This window comes from Triticum urartu, chromosome 4, assembly GCF_003073215.2.
Source record: "Triticum urartu cultivar G1812 chromosome 4, Tu2.1, whole genome shotgun sequence".
Classification (NCBI taxonomy): Eukaryota; Viridiplantae; Streptophyta; class Magnoliopsida; order Poales; family Poaceae; genus Triticum; species Triticum urartu.
In genome coordinates, this window is record NC_053025.1 from 295058288 (window position 1) to 295067478 (window position 9191).

Sequence of the window (9191 nt, forward strand, 5' to 3'; positions counted from 1 at the left end):
CTTAAGTATTTTGAAAATACATGGGCCTGACCCAATAATAAGGTGACGCAGCACCTAAAATAGCCTCTGGACGAAATTTATGAAGTGGCATCTTGGATACTTCGTCCATGGCTTCATGCACTCATGGTGGTTTCAAAGTCTTGAAATCATCACTTGTAACTCTGTTCTTGATTCCCTTGCGCATGCCATCATCTCCATGCTTGATCTTGCTCCAAGGTTCATCTTTCTTGTCCAAGCTCGGCCCTTCATTTGTAAGCAAAACAAATGTATCCAATTTAGGCAGCATCATATTCTCATGAACATTAGAATCGTTACCAAGAAACAAAAGTACCTGATAATTCAATTGGCGTGCACGCGATATAGTAATTGGTCCAGTATGTATAGTCAGCAGGGGCTGTGGGGGGCAGCCTCGCCGACCGGCCTCCCGATTCATCAGGTCCGGTTCCCGCCCTCCCCGTCGCCACTTCCAGCGTGGGCGGCTGGGCCTTCGCCGTCGCCAGTCTACACCACGGCCCCCGAGCAGCCGACTTCGTTTCCGCAGTTCGGGGGGCCATCGGGTTCTGCTCGTCCCTACCCAGAGTACTCCGACCAGGCGCCACCCGCCTCGCTGCTCCGCACCTCCGAGCCAGCACGACACGGCGTTTCCGCCCAGGCACCGCCTCGGTTCGCCAAGATCGACTTCGCCACTTATGACGGCACGGAGGACCCCCTCAACTGGCTCAACCAGTGCGACCAGTTCTTTCATGGGCAGCGCACACTCGCTTCGGAGCGGACCTGGCTTGCCTTGTATCACCTCCGCGGCACGGCACAGACGTGGTACTACGCTCTCGAGCAGGACAAGGGTGCCATGCCTACTTGGGAGCGCTTCCGCAAGCTCTGCCTCCTCCGTTTGGGCCCCCGGTTCGCGGGAGCCGCCTGTCGGAGCTCGGTCGCCTTCCCTTCACCTCTACGGTGCAGGACTTTGCCGACCGCTTCCAGGCCTTGGCGTGCCATGCGTCGGGCGTGACGGCGTAGCAGAACGCCGGCCTCTTTGTTGGTGGCCTCCCGGATCACATTCGCGTCGACGTGGAGCTTCGCGGCCCTCAGGATCTCCAGACGACCATGTATTACGCCCGGGCCTTCGAGGCTCACGCCCAGGCCATGCTGCTGGCTGCCCCGGCCCGAGGAGGCCGGCAGACCAGCCGCCCGCCGCCTGCACCAGGCCGGCCATCCCCGGCCACACTAGCGCCCACTACCTCGGCCACGACGTGCTCCTTTCGGCGCCTCTCTCCGACGGAGCAGATGGAGCGGCGGCGCCAGGGCCTCTGCTTTAACTGTGACGAGCCCTATACGACGACCCATGTGTGCCCTCGCCTCTTCTACTTGGAGACGGTCGACTTCATCGAGGAGGACGTTTTGGCCGATGAGGCCGCGGCCCTACCACCCCCAGCGGCGGTTGAGGGCGCACCCGCGGCTGGCCCGACGACGGCCCTCGTGATCTCTCTCCATGCGCTCGCCGGGATCTGTGACGAGCGGACCATGCTCTTGCCGGTGACGATCCACGACGAGCTCTTGGTGGCCTTGGTGGATACAGGCTCCACCCATAACTTCCTGCCCGAGGCTACCATGCATCGCTTAGCGCTTCAGCCGATGGGCGAGGAGCAACTTCGGGTCACGATGGCCAACGGCGATCGCCTCTGGTGTCATGGCCTCGCACGGGACGTGCCCATCACCATCGGCGGGGAACACTTCTCCATCACCTGTTCGGGCATCGACTTGGGCTGCTTCGACTTCATCCTTGGCGTCGACTTCCTACGGACCCTCGGCCCCATTCTTTGGGACTTCGACGCACTGACGATGACCTTTTGGCGCCTGGGCCGTCGCATTCGGTGGGACGGCGTTGGGGGCACCATGCCCGCACCACCTCAGCTTCAGCTGGTTGCGGCTACCTCCGAGGACGAGCATCCGCTCTTGGAGAACCTTCTGCAGCAGCACGGCGACCTCTTCACCGAGCCACAGGGTCTTCCGCCCGCCCGGGCATATGATCACCGTATACATCTCTTGCCGGGATCCGCACCGGTGGCGGTATGTCCCTACCGCTACCCGTAGCTACAGAAGGACGAGTTGGAGAGGCAGTGTGCGCTTATGCTCGCGGCAGGCATCATCGGAATCTCCACCTCACCGTTTACCACGCCAGTGCTTCTTGTCCGCAAGTCGGACAGCACGTGGCGTTTCTGCATTGACTACCGTGCCCTTAATGCTGTTACGCTTAAGGACAAGTTCCCTATTCCGGTGGTTGATGAGCTCCTGGATGAGCTACACGGGACGCGCTTCTTCACCAAGCTCGATCTCCGGTCGGGATACCACCAGGTGCGCATGCACCCAGATGACATCGCCAAGACGGCGTTTCGGACTCACCATGGCCGCTTCGAGTTCTTGGTTATGCCCTTTGGCCTCACCAACGCCCCGGCGACCTTCCAGGCCCTGATGAACGATGTCCTCCGGCCCTACTTACGTCGGTTTGTGCTCGTTTTCTTTGATGATATTCTGATCTACAGCGCCTCTTGGGCAGAGCACCTCCAGCACGTCGCCATCGTCTTCAACGAGCTTCGGGCGCACCATCTTCATCTTAAGCGCTTGAAGTGCTCGTTCGGGACGCCTTCTGTCGCCTACCTCGGCCATGTCATCTCGGCCGACGGGGTGGCTATGGACGCCGACAAGGTGGCGGCCGTCGCAGCCTGGACGACGCCACACTCGCCGCGGGCTCTTCGCGGTTTTCTCGGCCTCGCCAGATACTACTGGAAGTTCATCTGGGAGTTCGGTCTCATTGCGTCGCCACTCACGCGGTTTCTGCGCCGCGACGCCTTCGCCTGGGACGAGGAGGCGACAGTGGCATTCCAGGCCCTCAAAGGGGCCCTCACGACAGGGCCCGTTCTTCAGATGCCTGATTTTGACCGCCCCTTCGTGGTGGACTGTGACGCCTCGGGTGCGGGGTTCGGCGCCATGCTTCATCAGGGCGATGGTCCTCTCGCCTTCTTCAGCCGGCCCATTCGCTCTGCGCCATCTTAAGCTCGCGGCGTACGAGCGGGAGCTCATTGGCTTGGTGCAGGCCGTGCGCCATTGGTGTCCCTATCTGTGGGGCCGGTCTTTCCAGATTCGCACGGACCACTACAGTCTCAAGTTCTTGCTGGACCAGAGGCTCTCGACCGTGCCGCAGCACCAGTGGATTAGCAAGCTATTTGGCTTCGACTTCTCCGTCGAGTATCGCCCGGGTCGTCTTAATACCATGGCCGACGCCTTGTCGCGCCGCGATGCCGACCTTGACTCCACCGGCGGCGCCTCCGAGGGGATGGCGTTGTGCATCCACTCTGGGGCCACCTTCGGCCTCTTCACCGAGATTCACCGGGCGACGGCGACCGCTGACGACGCGGTCCTCCTTCGGCAGCAGCTGGCTGCCGGCGACCTGGAGGAGCCTTGGTGCTTCACTGACGGCCTGATCCTCCATGGGCGCCGCGTCTTTGTTCCAGCACATGATGATCTCCGTCACCAGGTCCTGTTGCTGGCCGACTCGGTGGGTCATGAGGGTGTGCAGAAGACCCTCCATCGTCTACGCGCCGACTTCTACATTCCAGGTGACCGCGCATTGGTCCGTGACTGGGTGCACTCTTGCATGACATGCCAGCGCAACAAGACGGAGACATTATGGTCGGCTGGTCTGCTTCAGCCTTTGGACATGTCGTCTCAGGTCTGGGCAGATATCTCCATGGACTTCATCGAGGGCCTTCCCAAGGTGGGCGATAAATCAGTCATTCTCATTGTGGTTGACCGCTTCTCCAAGTATGCTCACTTCATCGCGCTGGGACATTCGTATACCACCGCGTTCGTGGCCCGTGCCTTCTTCGAGGGGATCGTTCGTCTTCACGGGTTCCCCTCTTCGGTCGTCAGTGATCGGGACCTGGTGTTCACAGGCCATGTTTGGCGTGACCTCTTCAGGATGGCGGGCGTCAAGCTTCGCCTGAGCACAGCCTTCCACCCTCAGACGGACGGCCAATCAGAGGTGGTTAATAAGGTGATTGCCATGTATTTGCGTTGTGTTATAGGTGATCGCCTCGGGCTTGGGTGGACTGGCTCGCGTGGGCGGAGTACTGCTACAACACCTCCTATCACTCCGCCTGCGTGCTACACCATTTGAGGTGGTCTACGGTGGGCTGCCCCCGCCTATCTTGCCGGTGGACCCGGCGACGGCGCGGACGGAGGCCGCGGGCGAGCTTATTCGCACCCATGACGAGATGCTTGCTGAGGTCTGTCAGCGTCTCCTCCAGGCCCAGCAGCTGGCCAGGCAATACTACGACGGCCACCATCGCGAGGCAGAGTTCGCAGTGGGTGATTGGGTGTGGATGTGTCTTCTCCACCTCTCTACGCAGTCACTAGACCCACGCGCGAAGCGCAAGCTCGGCCCTCGCTACGCTGGGCCCTTTACCGTCTTGGAGCGCATTGGGCAGGTGGCCTATCGCCTTCAGCTTCCGGCCGGTGCTCGCATCCACGATGTTTTCCATGTGGGGCTGCTCAAGCCTTTTCATGGAGAGCCCCCGGCCGCTCCACCCGCGCTTCCTCTGATTGCCGACGGACGTCTTCTTCCGGAGCCGGAGAAGGTGTTGCGGGCGCAGCTCCGTCGCGGGGTGTGGTTCATTCTGATCCAGTGGGCAGGCCTTCCGGAGGAGGAGGCTACTTGGGAGCAGCGTGATGACTTCCGCCAGCACTATCCAAACTTTCAGCTCGAGGATGAGCTATTTGCGCAGGCGGGGAGAGATGTTATGACCGGTTTAGCTTATAACCGAAGGAGGCCCACCAGGCAGTAGTTAGGGGCTTGGCCCACAAGTAATCTTAGATTAATGATTATGCAATTTATCTAGGTTATAAATATAGGTTGTAAGACTCTTTTCAGAATCAAGCAATAAAGATATTTCTTATCCCTATTGCCCGGCTCCCAGAGGAGCCGGAACCCTAGCCGCGCCAGCCCTAGCCGCCACCGCCCTTCTCCTCCTCGCGGCGGCGCCAACTCGCCGGCGCATGCGCACGCGCCCTCGCCCCCAACCTCCGCTGTTCTGCCCTTATAACCTAAGGAGTAGAGCCGGTAGGAACCCTAGTCCTACCATATACAGTATGCAGTCTGCACACATTTTTTGTTATTTCTTTTGTATGCACATCAAAGTGCTGAAAAACTGAGCATAAATTTTTGGTTCCCGGGCTCCTTGGAGCCAGGTATTTTAGAAAAAAATCAAAAGGGATGTTTCAAAGTTTCAAACAAATTCAATTTTGTATGAAATATGGAAGTGGCCTTGTTTCTCTCACCTGCTCGTGGATGAAATATGCTCTATTTCAGGTATGTTGGCCTTGCTAAGTTCCAAGGACTCTTTTTACTTTGTTATTTTTCTGGATGGTTACGAAATACCGATATTATCAATAAGCCTTATTCTGAAACTTCCTTCAAACTGAATAGACCTTGTTACAGATAGTTTTATTTCCCTTTGTGAAGTAAAAAATGTTTACAATATTTGGATTGCAGATCAACGATGCGGAATCTAACCATTGATTTTGGAGAAAACAAGACCAGAAAATCTTGTCTATTTTGTGAGTTTTAATTTGTTTCAACATTTCCTCTTTAAAAAGAATACACAACATAACACATTTGTTAATTTTCTCTAGCAGTCATTCATGCATTCTTATAGGTTTTCTACCTTGTAGATCTTCACTATATGCTACTCCTTAATGTCGTTTATCCTCTTTGTAGTTCCCTTTACTTTCCAAACGTGTTCTTCTTGAACAATTGACCGAGGAGAGTTCAGACCAAGAATGCATGATCAAACTAAGTGATATCCCTAGCTGCAGCCTCTTTCAGATCCGACATGGTATCACCTGCTCCTTGCCACAATACGCATCCGGTATGTTCAATGTACGAGGAAGTACACATGCCAACACCATGGCAGGGCACACTTATGTCCTGCTCCAAGGATGGATGCACCACTGCTTAGTGTCATGGTGTGGCTATCTCGTTATTCTGTTCCACCTCAAGCCTTGATGAAGTGTCAACATGAGTGCTCCAGATTTTGCAGTAATCGGCGACTGAGAAATTTGATAGCAGATTGTTATGTCGGCTAACTCACATAATGTAGCAGCAATTGGCACTAATTTGGTCACATAATCAAATTATTCATTGGAATCATTCAATAATTTGGTATTTACAGTCTTGTTGACAAGTTAGAGATCAACTGACATAAAAAAGTTGTTGACCGTAATGATTATTTAACATTTCTTGAAATTATGTGAACTCCATAGCGTAAGGAGCATCTGTGTCGTTGAAAAATATTAGTTTACCTTTCAGTGAAGAGGTGAAGATGCAACCTGCAAAAGGAGTCAAACTTCATTTGACCTCACAAGTAATTAATATGCAAACATCTGTTTCCTTCAATGCAATCCTTTAACTAACTCATTTGTGGAGTTGATTATATTAACACGCCTTATGTTTACGTACATGAAATTATAAACAGGGTCATCCTCTCTGAAATAAACATAGATTTAGGATTTCTATGTCTTGATCACAGGTGATTAATATGACTGTCCGTTTGTTGTGGTGCTATTATATACATTGCTCAATTGGCACAAGGGGCATATTGGTAGGATAGTAGGGGTGGCGAAGAGGAGCGGGTCATAGCTATGTGGTGAAAATCTAAATATATGTTGAGCTTGATGCATTTAATAGCGTAAAATAATTTATTTGTTGTCTCCTCCCATGAAGCCCCCCTCCCAAAATACGGAGGGACTATAAATTTTGTACACCTCTACACATTTTTTTCCTAATATATGTTTCCTTGTAACCTATACTTTTTGGAAAAATGATGGTTTATATACATGCTTGAATATGCAGTTGGAGCTAGAAAGTATTTATTATTATTATTATTATTATTATTATTATTATTATTATTATTATTATTTTGCAACAGATTCCAATTAAAATTTTGAAATTGCAATCTTTTTATGCCTGGCATACCCGTGTCTCGGTCCTTGTAACTCGTGTGGTTAATCTCGATAGGGCTGACACAATATATAAATTTATTTACCTTTTCTTCATTCAAGAATTAAACTAATATTAAACTAAAACTACACAGGTTGCTTGTGTGAGATGGTTATGATTTGATTTTTTTATTATAGTTGCTCCAGTGTCGCGCGAATGAAGGTAATTAAAGACAACATTCTTGATATTATACGAGAATATCCTAAGCGCATGATCTTAACAAATTATTAGTTGAATATTGTTCACTATGTATACATCATCAACTTACATTTTCTTAACCAACTTATACATTGCAAGTGTATTGCATTTCAATTATTTATGTTTTTTGCTGACTATACATTTTCCCTATACATGCGAAATTGAACACCCAATATGTTTATATATAATACTAGCAACAACAACAACCACCACAAAGCACGGACAAATAACAAAAGTATTTTTTTCCCAAACAAGTTGGGGTAGGCTAGAGTTGAAACCCATAAGACATCAAACCAAGTCATTATTCTGGCAGCACACACCTCTATCCATGGCTAAATCTTTGGTAATATTCCGGTCTTTCAAGTCCCTCTTCACGGACTCCTCTATGTCAATTTTGGTCTACCCCACCTATATAAACATATCCATCACAATATGCGCATCTCTGTTAGACTTAGGTGTTGGACATGTCGCTTTTTAGTTGACCAACATCCAACGCCATAACAAAAATAAACTAAAATATCCGTGGCAATGCACCGGCAATCTACTAGAGTTGGAGAAGGGTTTGACGGGAAATGAAAAGGGTGCGTAGTGAGGTGAGGTTTTTTTGTTCTGACAGTGTGTTGGAGATAACATGATGGATAGTCCAGACAACCACATTCTTACCCCAAATATGGGTTAAGATTTGGGAGAGCCCAGACTGTAAGATAGTGGGATTTTGGGAAGCTCGTTGAACGCCCAAGTTTATGTCCGAACACGATCAAACATATGAGGGAGAAATGAGCTTCAACCTTGAAAATGACCTTAATCATTTTTTGATTCATTTATACATGCTGTAGCCCGTAGTAATGCACGGGCATTCTACTAGTTCCCTTTAATAGTTGGACTAAATCAAACCAAGAATATCTATTCTCTTTAATACTCCCTCCGTCCAAAAAACTTGTCATCGAAATGGACAAAAAAGGGTGTATCTAGAACTAAAATACATCTAGATACATTCCTTTTTATTCATTTTGATGACAAGTATTTCCGGACGAAGGGAGTAGTAGGTATAGATATAGATAAAGATTCGGTTGGAATATTTGGAGTACTACTCCGGTACAGTTAGCTTTTAACCGGCCAACGTATTATATATGCTCTAGGGGTCGTAGCATTGAGGAGGAGTTTTTTTTGGTTGTTTTGGTTATGGAAGAGGAAAACCAAGTCGGGGTATCTCCCCGTAGCGAGTTTTTGTCAAGGAGTTTTAATTATTACTCTGTGTTTTTGGCAAGGGATTGGAGACACCGTCTCTAGTTTGCTGCTGATCCGTGGAGGATCGTCCACGTACTTCCTCTCTCGGGTGTGCGTGTTATTTCTGTGGTGATTGCATCTATAAGATCGCGAGCGCCACATCGTTTTTGGTGACATCGTATCGGGAATGATTAGACAAATTATCCGTGCCATCGTTTTTCTGTCGAAGCTCGCATCAGAGCTGAACACGATGACCACCACTAGTTTGAGCTGAAGCTTCAGCCTGATCACCGTCAGTGTTAGGGATGCGAAAGGCAAGTAGTTTTCTGAAGTTGGCTTGGATCTTCTCGAAGTTTGACTGAATGCAAGCAAAGTTTTTGTTGCACGTGGCTGTGAAGTCTTGGAATTCTTTGCGATCTTCCTCACAATTCTGCTGTAATGTTTTGATGTCTAGTTGCAATGTCTTCAGATCAAGATCTGCAGTGTCTTCTGAATTCATGGGCTTTGTCATCGAGGCAGTGTAAGACTGACAAACTACAGCAAGTAGTTCACCTTACCACTGCGAGCTAGCCGGGAGGGAGAAGGGAGGGATTTTACCATCGTGAACGGCAACCAGCCGATCTGCTTCAGGCTCTACCGCCGCCGAGAGATGAACCGAAGTGGTTGGGTGGGTGGGATTTGACACTGAAGGGGAAGTTCTTCAAGAAACCACACC